The sequence below is a fragment of the Lithobates pipiens genome, unplaced genomic scaffold (genome assembly GCF_037356315.1).
Source record: "Lithobates pipiens isolate NorthernLeopardFrog02 unplaced genomic scaffold, aLitPip1_a1.2 Scaffold_16, whole genome shotgun sequence".
Classification (NCBI taxonomy): Eukaryota; Metazoa; Chordata; class Amphibia; order Anura; family Ranidae; genus Lithobates; species Lithobates pipiens.
The window spans coordinates 35542508-35565565 of NW_027507748.1; the positions used below are offsets into that span (position 1 = coordinate 35542508).

Consider the following 23058-nt stretch of genomic DNA (forward strand, 5'->3'; position numbering starts at 1 on the left):
AACGACTGCCGGGCGAACTGTTCGGCCATCCCTAGTCATCATGGCAGGGTCTAGAACGCAGTCTAGTTGGGTGCATTAAGGTAATTCTCTCTCAGAACCAGCCCAGTGGGAGTGTCACTCTTGCTGTGCCTTCTGAGAGAGGGTATTTAAAGGTGTGGATGTCACGTGTTTCGGGGGTTCCAGCCCAGAAGTGTTTTCTGACTGTTTGCTCCTGGTCCTCCTGACCAGCCCCCAGGACTGCCATGGCCTGGGGTGCGGATCCACCCGACTTTAAACCTCGGGGCTGGCTAGCCGAGGTAAGGAAACTGAAGGAAGGATTCAGAGGGGGTCCGGTGCCGTCTCGGTTAGTGGAAAGGCCCAGCAACTGTGAAGGTATCCAGGGGAGGACTCTTCGGGAGAAGGCCACGCAAAGGTTGGCTTCTCAACAAGAGCCTGGACAAGTTGAAGGACCCCAAGTGAATCCAATCTTGTGTGGCATCGTCGGACCGGCTGCAAGATACTAATACCATACGAGTGTTCTGCATGTTGTCTACAACCTTTCAGTTTTACTAAAGTGTTCTACACCAAGTCTGTGGCAGAGACTTGTATCTGACTTAAACACCTTGTTGGCTGCTAGACCTGGTGAGAGAAGGACTATCCAATAAGAGTGGAGGATCCAGCTGTGAGTGGCTATTCTCTGGATTTCCTGATATGAGAGATGTGTTTTTTTTTATACTGACTTAGCACTAAGAGTACCTGGACTTGTCTTAGCTAAACCCTCTAACCCTACATTGAAAGATTGTGTTCGTTAACTATTTTTTGCAAATAAAAATTCCTTTGAGTGGATCTGGTGTCAGTCTCTGCAGTTCTTGGGCCATCTACCTCGGGAAACCCCTAGACACGCACGAGGTGAAGAAGGTAACGGTAAGACCAATTAAATCAGCCGCTCCTTCGGGGGTCAGTGCTACATATATAAATTCTGTATAATAATTATTATTATTTTTGCTCTTAGTTCAAAAGTTTTCCTTTCTTGAGTGGTTGTCAAGTTCCCTTTAAGCACAAAACCATTATAGTCTTCCATAGTGTGGTCTGGTTGTGATAAATTATGTCCCATAAGTGTACATAGATCATCCTCCTGATGTTCCTTGGTGGGGTGTCTGTGCAAATTCATCCTTTTTTTTTTTTTTTGCAACTTCTGTCCCGTTTCACCAACATAAGTTTCTTTGCTACCTTTTTTTTTAATTTGATGAGGTACACCACATTACTGGAAGTACAGCTGTTTTATCCTGGGATATTAAAAAGGTCCCATTTGTGTGCATGACACTTTTTGATCAATTGAATTTAGTGGTGGCTGGTGGGGGGGGTCACCAGTACTGCACTTATACTATCTAGGGCAGTGATGGCGAACCTTGGCACCCCAGCTGTTTTGGAACTACATTTCCCATGATGCTCCACTACACTGCAGAGTGCCCGAGCATCATGGGAAATGTAGTTCCAAAACATCTGGGGTGCCAAGGTTCGCCATCACTGATCTAGGGCATCCCCCGGGCGGGGTCTTCTCCTCCTGGTGCTTCACGTTGGCTTCCCCTGCGTCTCCTCCCTCTTCCTCCTCGATAGCATATAGCAGTGATGGCGAACCTTGGCACCCCAGATGTTTTGGAACTACATTTCCCATGATGCTCCACTACACTGCAGCGTAGTGGAGCATCATGGGAAATGTAGTTCCAAAACATCTGGGGTGCCAAGGTTCGCCATCACTGGCATATATGAGAGTAAAAGTATTCTCGCGCCTACCAATGTGTCCTAAAACTAGTGGGGTTGCAGCAAAACACCGGCAGGGGTATACACCCTCCCCAGATTAAGTGATAGTGATTAAGAAATGGTGTTGCGCTCCGACTACTTAGATCTAATTAAATTAACATGTACTCAAGTGACAACCAAAACAGAAATAAACTAAAATGTGAAACTGTATGTTTAAATAAGCTCAGACAATGTGCATAAATATTAAAGTGCAATAAACCAGGTCACATTGTGCGCTTGACAAAAAACTTGATATGAAAAATCCTCTATAGATGACAGTGAGATGATATTAAGTATATATCCAAATATATAAATGATATGAAAAAAAAAAAAAAAAAAAAAAAAAAAAAAACACAACTGAGTGTCGTTATAAAAGTGCAAAACAGATCAAAGAATACACAAAATACTAATAATCCATGTGTAGTGTATCACGTGTCTGAACAAAATACTAATAGTCCATAAGCAGTGAAATGTGTGTTTGAGCAAAAATTCCAAAAACAAAAATAAGGTGAACTATAGTTATATGGAGAGCATATCCATTTAGTGATAAAATGCGTCCATTTGATGATCAACAAGGCAGTATCCTGCGTGCTCCAAAAGCAGGGGGTGGATTCCACCAGTGCTCCTATGCGTATAATATCCTCACACTAGGTGCAGTAATTACCTTACCTTACTGCTGTAAGGTAAACAGCATTTCCAAAGTGACGCTTGTTGTCCAATGTAGGTTCAGTAGGTGATGTAATCCTGGACTCTCATTCACCATGGGCACGTTGTAACATGCAGAGAAAGCAAGGGGAACACTCCAATAGTGAAGTACGTATTCACAATTTATTGGGTATAAAACGAAGGTAAGGTACTCACATTTAAAACAATAATAAAAGCACAACTTAAACGAACGCGTGTCACGTTCGCGCTTCCGGACGTCACTTCCGGTGTCCTTACTGGCCAATTGTGTTCCTACGCGTATCGTCAAATGACTTCATCAGGGAATAACAACTGGGGTAAGGGCGGACGTATAAATAGTGTCAGTAATTAGCAGCCATTTTTGTGAAGTCCATTGTGGCCCCATCTACGGCCATTTTCTCGTGGGCTAATATATATAGAGTAATGGTCAACGGACGTGACAGTGGCAGGAAATGTGCAAGCCTCACTTGCGATCATTTTGTGGGGGTATTTTTTATTGTAGATGATCATTAACTGTTATAGCCCGCTGGGAAATACCCAGGAAACATTATTCTTATTGGCGCAGCCCCAAAGGTAATAACAGAGCAACCCTTCTCATTAGCGCACCTGCGCAATAACGTTCGTTTCTAAAATGACATCTAGCATAAAACAACAAGAAAGAAAAGTATGGGCAATACTGGACGAATATATTAAAATTGAAAGTGATTAAATAAAATCAAAATAAAAGCTACACTAGTAAAACCATAGTCATAAAATTATTATGTGTAAGAGATATCGATAATTATATAAAATCTTAAGATGTGTGGTATAGCATGGCCAATAATTGGGAATCAGCTATTGGCGATATAAATTATCAACAGGTCCATCTAAAAAGCAGTGATGTCTAGGAGGGAGACAGTGATCTAAAACACACTTACGACTATTTACTAGATCACTACCAGTGTATAGACTGAGTGGTATGGGAAAGAATTAAAAGTTATAGCTAAAATTGTGTGTATATGAGATCAACAATATATTGGACTAGGATGTAAGAATTCCATGATAACGGCCATCATAGATGGTCCTAACGGGAGTCATAATCGATCTCCAAGAGTAACACTAAAAACATAGACTAATTAAAAAAAGGGGAATAGAATATATATAAAAATAGAATAGGATAAGATAGAATATGTAAAAATATCAGAATCACTCTGATATGAGCGTTATAGTTTAGTATGAGCGGTAGTCATAATCGATCTCCAAGAGTGACACTAAAAACAGAGACTGAGTAAAAAAAGGGGAATAGAATATATATAAAAATAGAATAGGATAAGATAGAATATGTAAAAATATCAGAATCACTCTGATATGAGCGTTATAGTTTAGTATGAGCGGTAGTCATAATCGATCTCCAAGAGTGACACTAAAAACAGAGACTGAGTAAAAAAAGGGGAATAGAATATATATAAAAATAGAATAGGATAAGATAGAATATGTCAAAATATCAGAATCACTCTCAATTTAGGAGAGGACACCGGAAAGGAGATCCAAAATTCACATAATAGTAATTTTAAAACATCCTAACAAAAGAAGCTTATAAATAATGTAGTCAAAAATCACTAATAAAACAATTAAGGTCAAAATCAATATTGAGTCCCTGGGGCGCAAAAGTGTCTAAAGTGAAAATCCATCTAGACTCTGCCTGACTTAGTGTTCTGACCTTATGGCTCCCTCTCCAATGTCTTTTGTAGGGTTCGATACCCCAAAACATAAGCTGGGTAGGGTCCTTGTTATGGTGTATGCAAAAGTGCCTGGAAACGCTGTGCTTGTCGAAGCCATTAATGATGTTTTTAACATGCTCTTTTATTCGTACCCTTAAAGGTCTTTTGGTGCGGCCTACGTATTGCAAGCCACAACTGCATTGCAACACGTACACCGCTCCCTCGGTATTACAGCATACGAAATCTTTTATTTCGTACGTGTTCCCAGTGCTTGTAGACGTAAAATTAAATTTCTTTTCAGCTGGGCGTTTTGTTTTTAAGCATGCAAAGCACCTTTTACATGGGAAGAACCCTTTACCAGTGAAGAAAGTCAGGCCTGTGGGTGGGGGGTCGGGGACGTTCTTGACTATCTTGTCCCTTAAAGTCATTGCCTTTTTGTACACAAATTTAGGGTATTCAGGCAACAATTCCTGTAAGTGTACATCTAAGCGTAGGATGTGCCAGTGTTTTCTGATAATCTTTTCAAATTTCTTGTGTTGAGCGTTGTAGTTTAGTATGAGCGGTATCCCATCCGTCCCTCGTGCCGGGGTGGTTTTATCTCTAATTAGAGTGGTTCGATCCATATTTTCGACTTCTGTAATTTTCTTTCTAATGTCTTCATTGTCATATCCCTTATTTATGAACCTCTGGCCTATCTTTTCAGCCTGTAGGTGGTAGTCCTTAGTGTTTGTACAGTTTCTGCGTAATCTTATCAGTTGACCCTTAGGAATATTACACAGCCAGTTGGTGTGATGGCAGCTACCTCTTGGCAAGTAACTATTCCTATCGACATTTTTGAAATGGGTCTTTGTATATAATTTGTTATTATTTTGTGTCACTTCTAGATCTAGGAAAGATATTGATCCGGTACTCACTTCCCAGGATAGTTTAATGTTTCTGTTATTAATATTTAGTCCTTCCAAGAATCTAACTAGGCTGGTTGTTTCGCCTCTCCAGAGTATCAGAATATCGTCTATATACCTTTTATATATAGCCAGTTCTCTGGGTCTGTTAGTGTATACCGCTTCCCCTTCCCATTGGGCCATGAATAAGCATGCCACACTGGGAGCAAATTTGGCTCCCATCGCCACTCCAGTTCTTTGATGGAAGTACTCACGGTTATGCCAAAAATAACTGTTTTTAAGGCAAAAGTCCAGACATTTAACCAAATATTTACGCTGGGAGCACGACAACGTGCTGTACTTTCTTAGGCCCCATTTTACAGCCTCACAGGCTTGATAGTGTTGAATCACCGTGTACAATGAAGAGACATCAACTGATGCCATAATCCAGGGTCCTTCCTCTTCAGGTAGTTCTTCTAATATTTGCAATACCTGCTTCGTGTCTCTCAGATAGGCTTCGGTTTTTGTGACCACAGGTTGTAAGAATTTATCTATGTATTCCCCCATTCTAGAGGTGAGGGAGTCAATCCCATTCACTATGGGCCTAAACGGGGGATCAATTTTATCCTTGTGTATTTTTGGTAAGGCGTAAATAATCGGAGTCCTGCATGCCTCTGGAATCAGGTATTTGGCTTCTTTTTTACTCAGGATATCCTTTTTCAGCCCGAGGTGAACTACCTGCTCAAGTTCTTTCCTACATTTAAACATGGGGTTCTTGGTTAGTTTTGTATATGTAGTGTATACACTAACAGACCCAGAGAACTGGCTATATATAAAAGGTATATAGACGATATTCTGATACTCTGGAGAGGCGAAACAACCAGCCTAGTTAGATTCTTGGAAGGACTAAATATTAATAACAGAAACATTAAACTATCCTGGGAAGTGAGTACCGGATCAATATCTTTCCTAGATCTAGAAGTGACACAAAATAATAACAAATTATATACAAAGACCCATTTCAAAAATGTCGATAGGAATAGTTACTTGCCAAGAGGTAGCTGCCATCACACCAACTGGCTGTGTAATATTCCTAAGGGTCAACTGATAAGATTACGCAGAAACTGTACAAACACTAAGGACTACCACCTACAGGCTGAAAAGATAGGCCAGAGGTTCATAAATAAGGGATATGACAATGAAGACATTAGAAAGAAAATTACAGAAGTCGAAAATATGGATCGAACCACTCTAATTAGAGATAAAACCACCCCGGCACGAGGGACGGATGGGATACCGCTCATACTAAACTACAACGCTCAACACAAGAAATTTGAAAAGATTATCAGAAAACACTGGCACATCCTACGCTTAGATGTACACTTACAGGAATTGTTGCCTGAATACCCTAAATTTGTGTACAAAAAGGCAATGACTTTAAGGGACAAGATAGTCAAGAACGTCCCCGACCCCCCACCCACAGGCCTGACTTTCTTCACTGGTAAAGGGTTCTTCCCATGTAAAAGGTGCTTTGCATGCTTAAAAACAAAACGCCCAGCTGAAAAGAAATTTAATTTTACGTCTACAAGCACTGGGAACACGTACGAAATAAAAGATTTCGTATGCTGTAATACCGAGGGAGCGGTGTACGTGTTGCAATGCAGTTGTGGCTTGCAATACGTAGGCCGCACCAAAAGACCTTTAAGGGTACGAATAAAAGAGCATGTTAAAAACATCATTAATGGCTTCGACAAGCACAGCGTTTCCAGGCACTTTTGCATACACCATAACAAGGACCCTACCCAGCTTATGTTTTGGGGTATCGAACCCTACAAAAGACATTGGAGAGGGAGCCATAAGGTCAGAACACTAAGTCAGGCAGAGTCTAGATGGATTTTCACTTTAGACACTTTTGCGCCCCAGGGACTCAATATTGATTTTGACCTTAATTGTTTTATTAGTGATTTTTGACTACATTATTTATAAGCTTCTTTTGTTAGGATGTTTTAAAATTACTATTATGTGAATTTTGGATCTCCTTTCCGGTGTCCTCTCCTAAATTGAGAGTGATTCTGATATTTTGACATATTCTATCTTATCCTATTCTATTTTTATATATATTCTATTCCCCTTTTTTTACTCAGTCTCTGTTTTTAGTGTCACTCTTGGAGATCGATTATGACTACCGCTCATACTAAACTATAACGCTCATATCAGAGTGATTCTGATATTTTTACATATTCTATCTTATCCTATTCTATTTTTATATATATTCTATTCCCCTTTTTTTACTCAGTCTCTGTTTTTAGTGTCACTCTTGGAGATCGATTATGACTACCGCTCATACTAAACTATAACGCTCATATCAGAGTGATTCTGATATTTTTACATATTCTATCTTATCCTATTCTATTTTTATATATATTCTATTCCCCTTTTTTTAATTAGTCTATGTTTTTAGTGTTACTCTTGGAGATCGATTATGACTCCCGTTAGGACCATCTATGATGGCCGTTATCATGGAATTCTTACATCCTAGTCCAATATATTGTTGATCTCATATACACACAATTTTAGCTATAACTTTTAATTCTTTCCCATACCACTCAGTCTATACACTGGTAGTGATCTAGTAAATAGTCGTAAGTGTGTTTTAGATCACTGTCTCCCTCCTAGACATCACTGCTTTTTAGATGGACCTGTTGATAATTTATATCGCCAATAGCTGATTCCCAATTATTGGCCATGCTATACCACACATCTTAAGATTTTATATAATTATCGATATCTCTTACACATAATAATTTTATGACTATGGTTTTACTAGTGTAGCTTTTATTTTGATTTTATTTAATCACTTTCAATTTTAATATATTCGTCCAGTATTGCCCATACTTTTCTTTCTTGTTGTTTTATGCTAGATGTCATTTTAGAAACGAACGTTATTGCGCAGGTGCGCTAATGAGAAGGGTTGCTCTGTTATTACCTTTGGGGCTGCGCCAATAAGAATAATGTTTCCTGGGTATTTCCCAGCGGGCTATAACAGTTAATGATCATCTACAATAAAAAATACCCCCACAAAATGATCGCAAGTGAGGCTTGCACATTTCCTGCCACTGTCACGTCCGTTGACCATTACTCTATATATATTAGCCCACGAGAAAATGGCCGTAGATGGGGCCACAATGGACTTCACAAAAATGGCTGCTAATTACTGACACTATTTATACGTCCGCCCTTACCCCAGTTGTTATTCCCTGATGAAGTCATTTGACGATACGCGTAGGAACACAATTGGCCAGTAAGGACACCGGAAGTGACGTCCGGAAGCGCGAACGTGACACGCGTTCGTTTAAGTTGTGCTTTTATTATTGTTTTAAATGTGAGTACCTTACCTTCGTTTTATACCCAATAAATTGTGAATACGTACTTCACTATTGGAGTGTTCCCCTTGCTTTCTCTGCATGTTACAACGTGCCCACGGTGAATGAGAGTCCAGGATTACATCACCTACTGAACCTACATTGGACAACAAGCGTCACTTTGGAAATGCTGTTTACCTTACAGCAGTAAGGTAAGGTAATTACTGCACCTAGTGTGAGGATATTATACGCATAGGAGCACTGGTGGAATCCACCCCCTGCTTTTGGAGCACGCAGGATACTGCCTTGTTGATCATCAAATGGACGCATTTTATCACTAAATGGATATGCTCTCCATATAACTATAGTTCACCTTATTTTTGTTTTTGGAATTTTTGCTCAAACACACATTTCACTGCTTATGGACTATTAGTATTTTGTTCAGACACGTGATACACTACACATGGATTATTAGTATTTTGTGTATTCTTTGATCTGTTTTGCACTTTTATAACGACACTCAGTTGTGTTTTTTTTTTTTTTTTTTTTTTTTTTTTTTTCATATCATTTATATATTTGGATATATACTTAATATCATCTCACTGTCATCTATAGAGGATTTTTCATATCAAGTTTTTTGTCAAGCGCACAATGTGACCTGGTTTATTGCACTTTAATATTTATGCACATTGTCTGAGCTTATTTAAACATACAGTTTCACATTTTAGTTTATTTCTGTTTTGGTTGTCACTTGAGTACATGTTAATTTAATTAGATCTAAGTAGTCGGAGCGCAACACCATTTCTTAATCACTATCACTGGCATATAGGATCACTTCTGCTCTCGGCCAATCGGGTGACGGGTCTCAGGATCAGCTTGAGAGGTCCTCTGGACCGGACGAGAATCAAGAAGACAATAGCGAATATTAATTTGCTAATGTCGCACAACTGGGTGGGTTCACTGCACCCCGAGCCCATCCTTTTTTGAACCCCATTAGAGCCTCTGGCTCTAATCACACGCTTCAAAAAATAAAAATCCATTTGAGTCCATGCGTCCGTAGCCCAGCATGTAGATTAGGGGGCCAGACGCATGGATTAGGGAGGCAGCACCCCTACATTACGAGCCGCCACTGATTGAATTGGTTGCACAGTTTGTAGTGTTTTTTTGTTGCAGGGTTTGGTTCCTTTATTTGACTTCATAAATCAGAATAAAGTTTCCTGCTGATTATATCTGAGGTTGGGTTGTCTGAAAGCCAGTATTGGTGGTTGATGGAATATTTCTTTCAGAGTTTCATCCTGTTATAAAGGGTTGTAAATCTTTCTTTATCTTTTTTTTATTAATCTTTGATCATTCTTTCTAGTGTTGGATTTATATTACTAGAGGTGCACGGTTATTGATTACTTTTTTTTTTTTTTGCATTGGAGTTTTAGAGAAAATCTACACTATGGAAGACTTTCGTTTTTAAGTTCCTTTTAGGAACTAAAACATTACTCTGGAAATAAAAATGTTTGAACTAAGAATATCTTTTTGGCACAAAAGATAATGGACTTAGGCTAGGTTTCCACTAGTGCGACTTTTCATGCGATTTTGGACTGAAAAGTAACATGACAAGTCGTACCCCATGATTTCCAATGAGTACCGCTCATATCTGTGCGACTTCAAGATGTAGCGACTTCAAAGTAGTCCCTGCACTACTTTGGTCCCACTTTGATGCGACTTGAGGTCCATAGACTTCAATGCTTCAAGTCACAGCAAAAAAATTGTGGTAAAATCATGGCAAAAAAATCGTGGCAAAATCGCGCAATTTTGGGGATGCAATAGTGGAAACATAGCCTAAATGAAGACCGGGGTTTTCTAAGGCCTCACACTTACACTGCTGCTAGTAAACGAACGCAGTTGGGCGTTTTTTTTTTCAGCTGTCCCTGAACTCTCCTCTATGTTATCTTATCAGTACATGTTGAGGCTGCACCGATGAGCACTGATAGGCTGCATTGATGGGCAATGATGAGGTGTCACTGGTGGGCGGCACTAAAGGGCATTGATAGGTGGCACTGAAGGGTACCAATAGGTGGCACTGATGGGCACTAGTAGGCGACATGGATTAGGCATTTATTGGCACCACTGGTGGGCACTGATTGGCAGCACTCCTGGGCATTGATAGTTGGCACTGATATACACTGGTGGGCACTGATATACACTGTGTGTGCACTGGCAGGTGGCACTGGTGGGTACAGATGAGGTGGCTGTGCTTCTACCGGACTAATGTCCTTTACACAGAAGCCGGTGATCGGCTGTTTTTTTCTTCTCACGCTCTCAGCATGAGGAGAAAAAAAAAACCTGATTACCGATCTTCTGTTTACATCACGTGATCAGCTGTCATTGGCTGACAGCTGATCATGTGGTAAGGGGCCGGGATCGGTAATCACTCGAGTCTCATTGATTTGATGATCACAGGGGACGTGAGGGGAGCATGCAAAGAGGAGGACATCTATTGACAGCCTCCCAGCAATGTAGGTCTGTGCTGAAGCCGTCAATCGTCTATAGCGCAGACAGGAACAGGTTAAAGGGTCAATAAACCTATAAGGCTATAAAAAAATCCCTTACATCCTTATTAAAAAGGGTGTGAATACTCAAAAAAAAAAAAAAAAAAAAACACTAAAGCATTTGTTTTGTTCCTGCTTTCAGCTGTCCCTCCCATCTTCTCTGTGCCCCTGTTGCAGGCCAAGATTATGTAGACCAGCTGGTGCCCTCTACTGAGCATGCTCTCATTTCAGTTCCCTTCTAAGTTCTTCATTTCCTGCATTTTCTTATCTGTGCAGCTCACATGACTATAGAGTCACACATAGTCACATGTCCCATTGCTAAACACTATACGTGCGGTTCACATGCGCCATCCAAAGGCGGCCAAGGCTTGGCCGGGGGCGGGCATAGTGATGTCTTGATGCCTTTCACGAATTACAGCAGGGCCGCCCAGGGGAGCAATGAGGCATCAGGAGTGGGAGCGGATGCTCCTACTGGCCCCTCCAGTGGGCTGGTGCCCCTGCTCTGTACCTGACACCTACAAAAGGCTGGCTCTTCAAATGCACAGACCAACTACCTGAATAGCTACCACACCACTGCCAGCCTGCAGATGGTTCACGCTGAGAAATGGGCTGCTCCCCTACTACAGGTTACAGGTATGTAGTCATGTCCCTGCTGATCACCGGGGGAGAGGGGCCGACAGGGGGCAAAATGCCTGGGGACTGGAGAAGGAACCACTCACCTGGGGGCATGGGGGGCACGACAGGGAATACCCATATTAGGAGACAGTTTCATCCAGACACAGCACATTCAGTAAATGATCACACAGGTTGGTAGGGTACATCTGGCTCTGTGATTTACTGTTACTTTACAATACATAGCCTGTGTCCCTCTAACAATAATTGTAATGCCAGCCATATCCCTGTCTTTTTAACAGTGCCACGGCCACACCCCTCAACCCTGCACTCTGTACGCAGCGCGCCCTTCAACCCTGCACTCTGTACATTGGTCATTGGCGGTTTGTTTCTAGTGGCAGAATTGTCCATCCAATGTCAGCCTAAGTGAAGCGGATAAAGTCCAAAGCCCATATCCGACAATTTCCACAACACAAGGGAAGGGGGTGCAAGGGATACCAACAAGTCACAGGGAAGGGGTACAAGGGATGCCGAGGAGTCACAGGGAAGGGGTACAGGGGATGCCGAGGAGTCACAGGGAAGGGGTACAGGGGATGCCCAGGAGTCCGAGCAAAGGGGGTACAGGGGATGCCAAGGAGTCCGAGCGAAGGGGGTACAGGGGATGCCAAGGAGTCCGAGCGAAGGGGGTACAGGGGATGCCAAGGAGTCCGAGCGAAGGGGGTACAGGGGATGCCAAGGAGTCCGAGCGAAGGGGGTACAGGGGATGCCAAGGAGTCCGAGCGAAGGGGGTACAGGGGATGCCAAGGAGTCCAAGCAAAGGGGGTACAGGGGATGCCAAGGAGTCCGAGCAAAGGGGGTACAGGGGATGCCAAGGAGTCCGAGCAAAGGGGGTACAGGGGATGCCAAGGAGTCCGAGCGAAGGGGGTACAGGGAATGCCAAAGAGTCAGAGGGAAGGGGGTACAGGGGATGCCAAAGAGTCAGAGGGAAGGGGGTAGAAACGATGCTGAAGAGTCAGAGGGAAGGGGGTAGAGGGGATGCTGAAGGAGGCAAATGGAAGGGGGTACAAGTCAGAGAAGGGGGTACAGGGGATGCCAAGGAGTCAGAGGGAAGGGAGTACAGGGGATGCCAAGGAGTTGGAGGGAAGGGGATACAGGGGATGCTGAAGAGTCAGAAAGAATGGTGTGCAAGGGATGCTAAGGAGTCAGAAGGAAGAAGGTACAAGGGATGCTGGGAAGTCAGAGGGAAGGGTGCACTGTGCAAGGAATGCAAACTGTCAGAGCGAAAGAGGTATAAGGGATGCAAGGGATGCCGAAAGTCATCAGACTCCTTACAGTTCACTCTACCTATGGAGGAGATGTGTTGTCACCCCTGGCTGCTCCTCTGATCTGGATTAAAAATATTTCCCCCTCCTTAGCTGTATTAGATAGAAGGGGGTATTGCATTGCAGGTCACAGAAGTTCGCCAAGAAAGCCGACAATGTTTGAGATTTCAGTTCAGCCAACAAAGATTCTTACAAAGAGAAGGACGAGAGATTTTTGTGGTTTTCTGGAATGCTTTGCTCTGTGCACAGAGCAGCTTAAAGTAGAAACACAATGACCCTGGAATATCAATCCATTCCTGAACAATTCAGGTTATAAGAGAACATCTCACCTGTAGTTCCAGCAAACAGCGTGCAGACCATAAAGTGACTGTGCAGGTAGCTCACCTGGTGGAGAGTGCACGCCCGAGGCTGTAGAGCGTACAAGGCGAGGTCTGGGAGCACCTAGATACCTCTGTATGACAAACACAGTGCTACAAACAGACAGGACACATATCTGCAGAAGAAAAGGAATCCCGAGCATTTCCGGGCCAAACACAACTGATTTCTATGCAAAGTAAAACCATAAATAGCGATCGTTTCCAGGTTCATTCACAACATTTAAACTGATGACCTATAATAGGAAATGTTGTCTGCTGCCGAATTTCCCTGTAAAGATGGGGCAAATTTCTGGCTTAAGCGAAAAAAACAAACAAACAAATCCTGCAAAGTAAAAGCATAATGTGCTAGTATGCATCGCATACTAGCACATTATAAAAGACTTTCCTTAAACAAAGCCGTCCAGCGGCTTCAAATCATCAGCTGGTCTTCCCTCCGGGTTTGTGGGCTGCAGACGCTTGAATGGCAGAGCTGTGATGTCACTCCCGCGCACGTGTTGCGGTCGCAACACAGGGCTCTGACGGAGTGGCCCAGGTATGCCGTTCCTTCAGAGCGCATGCACTGATGACATCACCGGCTGCTGCTCCCTGGAATATCTCCTAACCGGTGCACGCTTAGGAGATATTAATTTGACCTTCAGGTAAGCTTTATTATAAGCTTACCTGTAGGTACAAATAAAAATACAGCAATATCAGTACTATCACTTAAAGTGGCGTTTCAACCCCAAAAGGATTAAAATTCCTAAAAAAAATATTAAAAAAAAATAAAAATTCAGCTCACCTCTAAATGCCTGTTGCTAGGGGATCCCTCATAAGCTGCCTCCTTCAGTGCCCGGGCACCTGACATCACTTCACCTCGGCGCAGTCAGTCATCTGGGACACGCGACGATTATTAAAAGTCAGCAGCTGCAGTATTTGTAGCTGCTGACTTTTAACATTTTTTATTTATTTTTTTAGGGGCACCCCACTTTAAAGTGTAAGTAAACCCGCCTATCCTTTTCTTCCAAGGAAGCTGCCATCTTGACCTCTGTTTAAATTTCAACTGCCATAATGCTGCACATGTGATCAGTTATGACACCAGCCATTGGATGGTTTGACAGCTTGGTTGAAAGCACAACCAATGTGACAGTTAGCATTCCCGGCATGCTGGGAATATACATGATTTTTGACACTTAAATTGATGGGTTTACATCTGCTTTAAGGGAGCTCAGAAAGCTGGGGAAGGAGAAAAGGCAGCACACTAGTCTTCACAGCAGGTGGCTGTGCAAGGTAGGAGGGGTGCTGTCAAGACAAGCCTTATCATTGCAGGAAAGTAGGCAGAGTTCCTGGCACAGCCAGAGAACTGAGCAAGCTGTGCTCTCATGTTCAGTGTGGTCAGTTTTTAATAGGAAAGCGGAAATGCGTTTACGTACGCTTTAACTTGCGTTGCCATGCATTGGAGTAAAGCACGCACCCTACCGCAACGCCAAAACATCCAAAACCCCAGCGCACTTCTTACTGTGGAATGCTGAATTTCTGGGTGCTCCAAGTGAAACGTTGGCACCATCGCCAATCTAATAATCCACAACATGAAGCATCACCAGCACACCATAATGACAATATGAGTAGCAGGACTTCATTCGCCAGCTAATGAAGCAACTTTTTGGAGCCGGATGGACCCCCTTCCTCTGATACCAGTGACCAACTGCAACGTGACGTGTTGCGAAAACGCTTTTCTCGCAACCAGGGTGCATGCGCACATCGTAGGAGGTATCTCTTGATGGGAGATAGCATTTCAAAGGCACAATTTAAACCTATACAAACAGCGGGGGGGGACTGTGCTGGAGGGCGGCTAGTGGCTGTGTTGAAGGGCTGGTTTTGTCTGTATTGCAACCCGTCCTTTCACACAGGCAAAACTGGCCATTCAACACACCAAACCTGCCCTGCAACAGACAAAACAGGACCATCAGCACACTGTAAAGCCGCCCGGCAACGGCGGGACACAATGTGAGAACGGTCCCCGCCGCTGATTGTATAGGTTTCAATTGTGGTCGTGAAATGGTATCTCCCATCAAGAGACGCCTCCTGCGCTTTTGCCCTGGGCATGTCACTCCAGCTGATCGGCAAATCAGCTGAAGTGCGGCTCTGTCCTGCGCAGGAGCGGGCACTATTTGATGGGGGGCACCTCGACAGAACACCGGCCATCCTGGTTTCTCCCACCTGCCGAGCGCCCCCCCCCCCCCCCAAATAGCAAGCCTCTTGCTATGAGGGCTCCCGAGCCGCACTCTGCGTGTCCGTTCACATACAAGCATGGCTCGGCCTGACTCTGCTCTCTCCTCATTGGCTCCCTTGGCTGTGATTGACAGCAGTGGGTTCCAATGGCTCCTGCTGCTGTGTGAGCCAACGAGGAGAGAGAGACCCAGGAGAGCCGCTGCGCTCTCATGCACATCGCTGAATCGATGGGACTCAGAAAAGTATAAGGGGGGCTGCTAAACACAGACGGTAAAATAAAATAAAAAAAACCATGGATGCACCAATACCAGCATCGGTGCCGATTTCAAACATTTTTACGAGTACTCATATTGGTAAAAATGCTCCAGATACCAAAACCGATACTTTGAGGTGCGATTTGCCTCAACACAAAATGAATGGGCGCAAAATTTCACTGCAAAGAATCGAATGCGATTTCCCCCAAAGGGCTAGAGGAGATGTAGAGGCGGTCCATCCAGGGATCCCGCAACGTTTCCTCCAGCAGCCGTCATTTTCTATCATCGGAGGGACCGGGGCACCTATACAGATTTTGCATTTAACCAACCCCTTCATGCCAACCATACGCAAATTTGCATTCATGGCTTGAAGGGGTTATACCAGGATGCAACTGCAGGCATCATCCCAGTACCGTTTTTTGAGAGCGGGCGCTTGGCTTTTTGGTGATGACAACCGATGCAGCTAAAAGCCGCTCGGCTGTTATACTAAAGAATCGGGAGGGGACGTCGCCACCAGGCCCGTCTTTAATATTGATTGGACCCTCGGCAAAAAAAGGTCTTGCGCCCCCCCCCACCCCCCACCCATGCAGTTTCGCTCTCCATCTGCTTTGAGACATGCAATAAAAAGCAGGTAGACTCAAAATCTGTTTACTGAATCAGATCAGACAGCGATTGGTTGCCAGAGGTTACAGTGTATCATTGCCGCTCACGGACTGGTTGTTGGAGGATACAGCACATAATTTCTGCTTGTTGATTGGTTGCTAGAGAATACTGTACATCAATACTGCTCACTGATTGGTTGCTATAGGTTACTGCACATCATTAATGCTTACTGATTGGTTGCTAGAGGTTACAGCACATCATCTCCTTACTGCCGGTGTCTTGTTGAATACTGTCCCCCGTCAGATAGTGTCCGCCCTGTACTGCGCTTGCGCAGTATGGAGGACAAGGAGACGCTGAAAGTCTCCAAAGATGTACGGCGCCTGCGCACTGAGTCTAGGTTCAAGCCCCACCATCCAAGTGGACATAGAGTCAGAATAAAAAATTGGCGAGCGAAGCGAGGCCGTGCCTGAAGCGTGGTCGAGCAAAGCAAGCCTGAGAGGGGACCTGGTACTAAGTGCTACCGTATGTCCACTTGCATGGTGGGGCTTGAACCTGGACTCAGGGCAGAAGGTACTATTAAGTGCGCAGGCGCCGTTCATCTTCGGAGACTTTCAGCGTCTCCTTGTCCTCCGTACTGCGCAAGCGCTGCGCCGTACGAGGTGGACACTATCCGATTGGGGGGGGGGGGGGGACAGTTCTCAGCAGAACACCTGCACACCATGGACTGGGGAGGTGAGGGGACCCATCACTAGACAGAAAGCCCCTAGGTATCCTAGGACTCCTGGGCTCAGTGGCAGTGCTGGGGGAGGGGAGGGTGTGATCAATGGCAATGCTGATTTTTGCTTTTGCTAATCTCTGCACCCCAAACCTCCCCCAGAACAAGATATTAGGCTTAATGACCACATTTATAGGCAGCACTTTCAATCATGCCCCTTTACCTCCCCAGTGGGCAGCATTCAGTATAGATGATGGTGGATATGACCTAAGGGGGGGCATGATACACATATCTATACAATACTGCCTCTATTTACATATGAATCGGTGTTCTGCCAAAAACTGTCCCCCCATCGGATAGTGTCTGCCCTGTACTGCGCAGGCGCAGCTCTTGAGGTTACATACCTCATACCTCCATTGTTTTCATCCAAAGTTATTTCCCATCAATAAAGAGGAAGAAAACCATGTCTTTATATGGTGTGTGGGAGGTCGGCAGCAGGGTGATCGGCAGATTGCTATAACCAACTCAGCAGCTCTTACGGGGGTACCGCTACATACATATCAATGTCGGTATTTATATATAAACACAGGTCTGCAGGCGAGTCATCTGTACACAACAATAGGGCAGAGCTGGGCAGAATTAGTAGCAGCACTTTAGGGCTGCAACTAACGATTATTTTCATAATCGATTAGTTGGCCGATTATTGTTTCGATTAATCGGTTAATAACAGTGTGGTGTATAATTTAGTTAATATGTAAAGTTTAAAAAAAGGCAATTTATTCTTAAATATCTCTATGCAGTAGTAAATATAAATAACCAACTATATGGTTATGGAGCAAAATATCGAATCCACTCTGAGAATAACAGACAGAAGAGATATACTGTATGTATATATATATATAAGAGGGGATATATACTGTATATACTATTAGAGGAGAGAGATACTGTATATACCGGTACTTTTAGAAGAGATATACTGTATATACTATTAGAGGCTATATACTATTAGAGGGGAGATATACTGCATATACTATTAGAGGGGAGATATACTGCATATACTATTAGAGGGGAGATATACTGCATATACTATTAGAGGGGAGATATACTGTATAAACTATTAGAGGAGATATAGTGTATATACTATTAGAGGAGAGATATACTTTTAAAGGGTCAATCTGGTAATCATCATCAGACTCATTAACTTTAACCCCATTTTGTTACTGGCCGATTAATCGATTATGAAAAAAGTAATCGATTAATTTCATAATCAATTAGTTGTCGATTAATCGATTAGTTGTTTAAGCCTTACAGCACTTCACGCTGAGATATCAGGACACAGCACTGGACTAGAACCTCAAGGCACAAGGGAATTTAAACTGGGATAGTTGCCAAGTATGGGGCAGCTGCTTTGGGCCCCACAACAATGATAGGGCCCAGGGCAGCTGCCCCCTTTGCCCTGCCTTAAAAATGGCCCTGGTCTCCACCTCCAGCCACCTTCCTGGGCCTACTGTCCTACCGGGAGACCGGAGCCACCACCTGGGACGTCTGCCAGGTGAGCTGAGACCCGATTTAAAAAAAAAAAAATACTGATTTTAACTTGTAAGCAACAAATTTCAGAAATGGGCTTAGGCGTGAAAGGGTTAATATGAGTTATACTATTTTGAATAACCTAGATGGTGCTTTCCTTTACACACACACACACGAGCAGTGGAGGAAATGACATGCGATTCGGACAACAATCACACCACATTCCTCATTCCTGTTCCAGGCGCATGCGATTCTCAGCAGTGCGATTTGTGCCCATTTATTTTGAAACAATGCAAATTGCACCACAAAGTATCAGTGAGTACTTGACCGAAAGTAACAGTACATGTAATCGCCGATTATAAAAAAAAATTAAAAAAAGGTATCGGTGCAACCCTATAAAAAAAAAAAAAGATTAAAACCTAGAACCTTTATTTATTTATTTCAGGTACTTCTATAGCGCTGGCAATTTACGCAGTGCTTTACATATACATTCACATCAGTCCCTACCCTCAAGGAGCTTACAATCTAAGGTCCCTAACTCCCATTCACACATACTAGGGACAATTTTAGACAGGATCCAATTAACCTACCTGCATGTCTTTGGAGTGTGGGAGGAAACCGGAGTACCCGGAGGAAACCCACGCAGGCACAGGGAGAACATGCAAACTCCAGGCAGGTAATGTCGTGGTTGGGATTCGAACCAGCGACCCTTCTTACTGCTAGGCAAGAGTGCTAACCACTACACCACTGTGCCGCCCATTTAATGAAAGCAACTGGAATAAGTCCAAAAATAAATAAATAAAATACATAAAAGAAAGCGTGAGCCACTAAACAAACGAGTACACCACCTGGGGTTTTCTCAGCTCTGCCTAATGACTTGGAAACAACTGCCAGCGCTGGCAACAAAATAAAATCAACAATAGCACACCGACCGTGCTTTAATCAAATTCCAAGCCATTTATTAAACGCATTCACCATTGTGTCGAATGAACAGAGCTGATCGGTGGCCAAAGAAAAAACGCTCTGTATGAGGCCAAGGCTCCCGCTCACCATGGCCGGCAGCACGGCTGATCACCTGGCGGCATTCAGGGATACCGGGATGGGCAAGAAGAAGAAAGACCTGCTACGGAGTGTGGGTGTATTGTCTATGTAGGGAGCGATCCCGGCCGGGAGAACGCAGTGATTATTGCTGATACGGCTGGCATTAATCGCATGCTAGAAAATCAGACATGCCATTTGTACCCAATTCGATGGATCAACTTGCGTACAATCAGCCTGCGCCATTCACGGATCAAAACTCAGCCGGTTCAGCATTGAGAAGTGATGGGGATAAAAGGGATAAAATGCTGTGCGATTCCCGTGCGATCCCGGTGCAGTGCGATTCCAGACCTTTCTTTTGAATGGGCTGAAAAAGCGCCAGATCGCAGAAAAAGTAGCGCATGCATTACTTTATTAAAACGCACAGGAGCCAGATTGCATGGCACAACCGTACCATGTTGGTCCGCTACAGGCAAATCGCACCACACTTGCGGTTTCATTAACCCCTTCCTCACGTCGACGTTACACATATATGAGGTTTTTTTTAACATGGGGGGGGGGGTCGCATATATGCGTTTCTCCCTGTACACATGGCGCACTCCCAGCACAGAGGCCAGGGTCTCACCGAGTCCGGGCCCCGTACTAACGATCAGGACCCAGAACTCTGTGCCACACCTGATAGCCTCTGATTGGCTACCGCAGTGATCAGTCACTGTGAAGCCCGCCCCTGTATTTTTTTTCCCCCCTTTCTGTGAATAGAGAGGAAGGATACAATGTATCTCATTGCTTGCAGGGGAAAAAAAAATCCCTGTCCAAAATATACTGACCTGAACCTCTGACCCTTACTCGACCCAAACTCTAACCTTGGCACTGACCTAGATCAGACCTTGATCTAGCTATTTTTATTTTATTTTTTACTTAAAACATTTTTTTTTTTTTTACGAAACAGAAAAAAAATAAAAAAAATAAAAAAAAAAATCGTTTGAAAAAAAAAAAAAAATAGCTAGATCAAGGTTTGAACTAGGACAGTGCTAGGGTTAGTGTTTGGGTCAAATAAAAGTCAAAAGTCAAGGTCAGTATATTTTGGACAGATTTTTTTTATTATTATTATTATTATTATTATTATGTCAGTGCGTTTTAGTTAGGACAGAAAAAAAAAAATGCAAAAATGCGCACCATTGTTTCTAGGCTGTACTATGGGTACAAACAACATATAAACATACACATATGTGGCATCACTGCGCTCATCAAGAGCAGGAGAATTGATTTTATTTTGACTTGTTCTTTGGGGGTAGGTTATGGTCTTAGTAACAAGGAATATACAGCTAAGTAAAAAAAAAATTATATATTATATATATATATATATATATATATATATATATATATATATATATATATATACATACATACATATACACACACACATACATACATACATACATACACACACGTATTTTTTTTATATATATATTTATTTATACATATTTTTTTTTTTTTCTACTATATTGGGACAGTTTTCCTTCAATAAAAAATATATATATTTATATATATATATATATATCAGTAGATATCCATTACCATTTACCACCAAATGAAAGCTAGACATGTGCACTGCCAAAAAATTTGTTTGTTTTCATTTCATTCGTTATGATCAAAATTCAATAATTCAGAAATTCGATAAGAAAGAAAATCCAAAAATTCGAAAAAAAAAAAAATTTGAAATGATTAACTAACCAATAATAACTTATGCCGCGTACACACGATCAGGATTTTGGTCGGAAAAAAAATTGGATTTCGCTCAAGCTGTCTTGCATACACACGGTCACACCAAGAACGCGGTGACGTACAACACGTATGACGGGACTAGAAAAAGGAAGTTCAATAGCCAGTAGCCAATAGCTTCTGTCTCGTAGTTGAATCTGAGAATGCGTGAGTTTTTGCGCGTCGGAATTGCATACACACAATCGGAATTACCGATAGAAAGTTTTTCCGTCAGAAAAATTGAGAACATGCTCTCAAATTTTTGCTGGCGGGAATTCGGCCCGCTAAATTCCGATGGAGCATACACACGGTCGCATTTTCCGATGAGAAGTTCTCATCGGCCTTTTGCTGCCCGAAATTCTGAATCGTGTGTACGCGGCATAACTTATTAAACTATTGGAATTTCCTTTCAAATTTGGCTGTCAGTCAACGTAGTGAATACGAATTTATCCGAAGTTAGGAATTATCTGAAATAATGAATGCCGCATCTAAACAAATGGAAAGGAATGAATTAATAATAATACAAAGTTTTAATTATTATTAATTTGTTACGTTCCGCTCGTTTTAGATTTGGCATTCGTTATTTTCGGATAGTTCGTAAACTTCGGATAAATCCGTATTCACTACGTTCACGAACATCCAAATTGAAAAAGGAAATTCCAATAACTGTTACTATTAAATTAGAAGTAAGTTATTATTATTATTTCAGATTTTCTGTTCTTATTTTTGGATTTTGGAATTTAAGATTTATTTTTAATTTACGATTTATTTCTAATTTATTAAACAGGTTTTAGTTAACGTGGATATTTCTGAATAAATGAATTTGTCGAAATTACATTACAAAACGCATTTGGAATGAAATGAATTGCACATGTCTAATGAAAGCCCAGTTTGTCCAAAAAAAACAAAAAATAAAACAAAAAAACAAACAAACAAACAAAAACACACACACACAAAAACACACACACAAACAAAAACACACACACAAACAAAAACAAACACACACAAAGGTATAATTCACCTGGATGCACATAGTAGTTATGATGATATGTAAGGTTTTACAGACACATGGCAAAGTTGCAAAATTGTGCCTAGGCATTTAGATTTGTTTTACTCTTAGGTGTGAAGGTGTTAAAGTGGTTTTAAACCTCAATGACATGAAATGACATGAAATATGAACAAAGCATATCCCTCTATAGTGTGTACTTGTCTCAGACCAGAGCACTAAGTGAGTGTCATTTCTGTCTGCTGCCGCCTTCCTCTGCAATCAACATTATTCACTTCTGACAAGTTTTTCTGACACCAAGAGAAATATGGTGACGGGGGAGGGACCCTCCAGCCGATTGACAGCTTCAGCTCCTTTCCCGTTTGCTGTGTGACTGGGGGCGGAGGGGGGTCCCTTCCCTCCAAACAGCTCTCAGAGCTCTCCTCACTGAGCCCTACAGAGTGCAACTTCAGCTCTCCACCCCCTTTTTTTCCTGACATTCTGGATTTTGAACGTATGTAGAAAAGAAGGGGCTGCAGATAAATAGGTACAACTTATGTGGGAGGATTTGTTTTATCCCTTTAAATCACCTGAGGCCTGTCACTTCACTAGGTATATAGAAGGGTTTTAATCCACATTAGAGAAACATTGACATCCGCTGCAGATCGCAACGGCAGTGCGTTTTGAGAGGAGATGGTGCAGGGAAA

At 42.6% G+C, this 23058-nt stretch overlaps 1 protein-coding gene across 4 annotated transcripts in view; it reads right to left on the reverse strand.

Moving 5' to 3' along the window:
• Positions 1–23058, reverse strand: part of LOC143981701 (beta-1,4-galactosyltransferase 4-like) — a 181186-nt gene that overhangs the window by 111224 nt on the left and 46904 nt on the right. Inside the window, exon 1 of one of the 4 annotated variants that reach the window (XM_077479724.1) lies at positions 13268–13354. The exons of 2 other annotated variants lie outside the window; for them this stretch is intronic. The gene's annotated coding sequence lies outside the window, so the exon portion shown is untranslated. Of the gene's footprint in view, positions 1–13212; positions 13355–23058 lie in introns of those variants that run through there. One more of the 4 variants, XM_077479723.1, reaches the window with a different exon arrangement.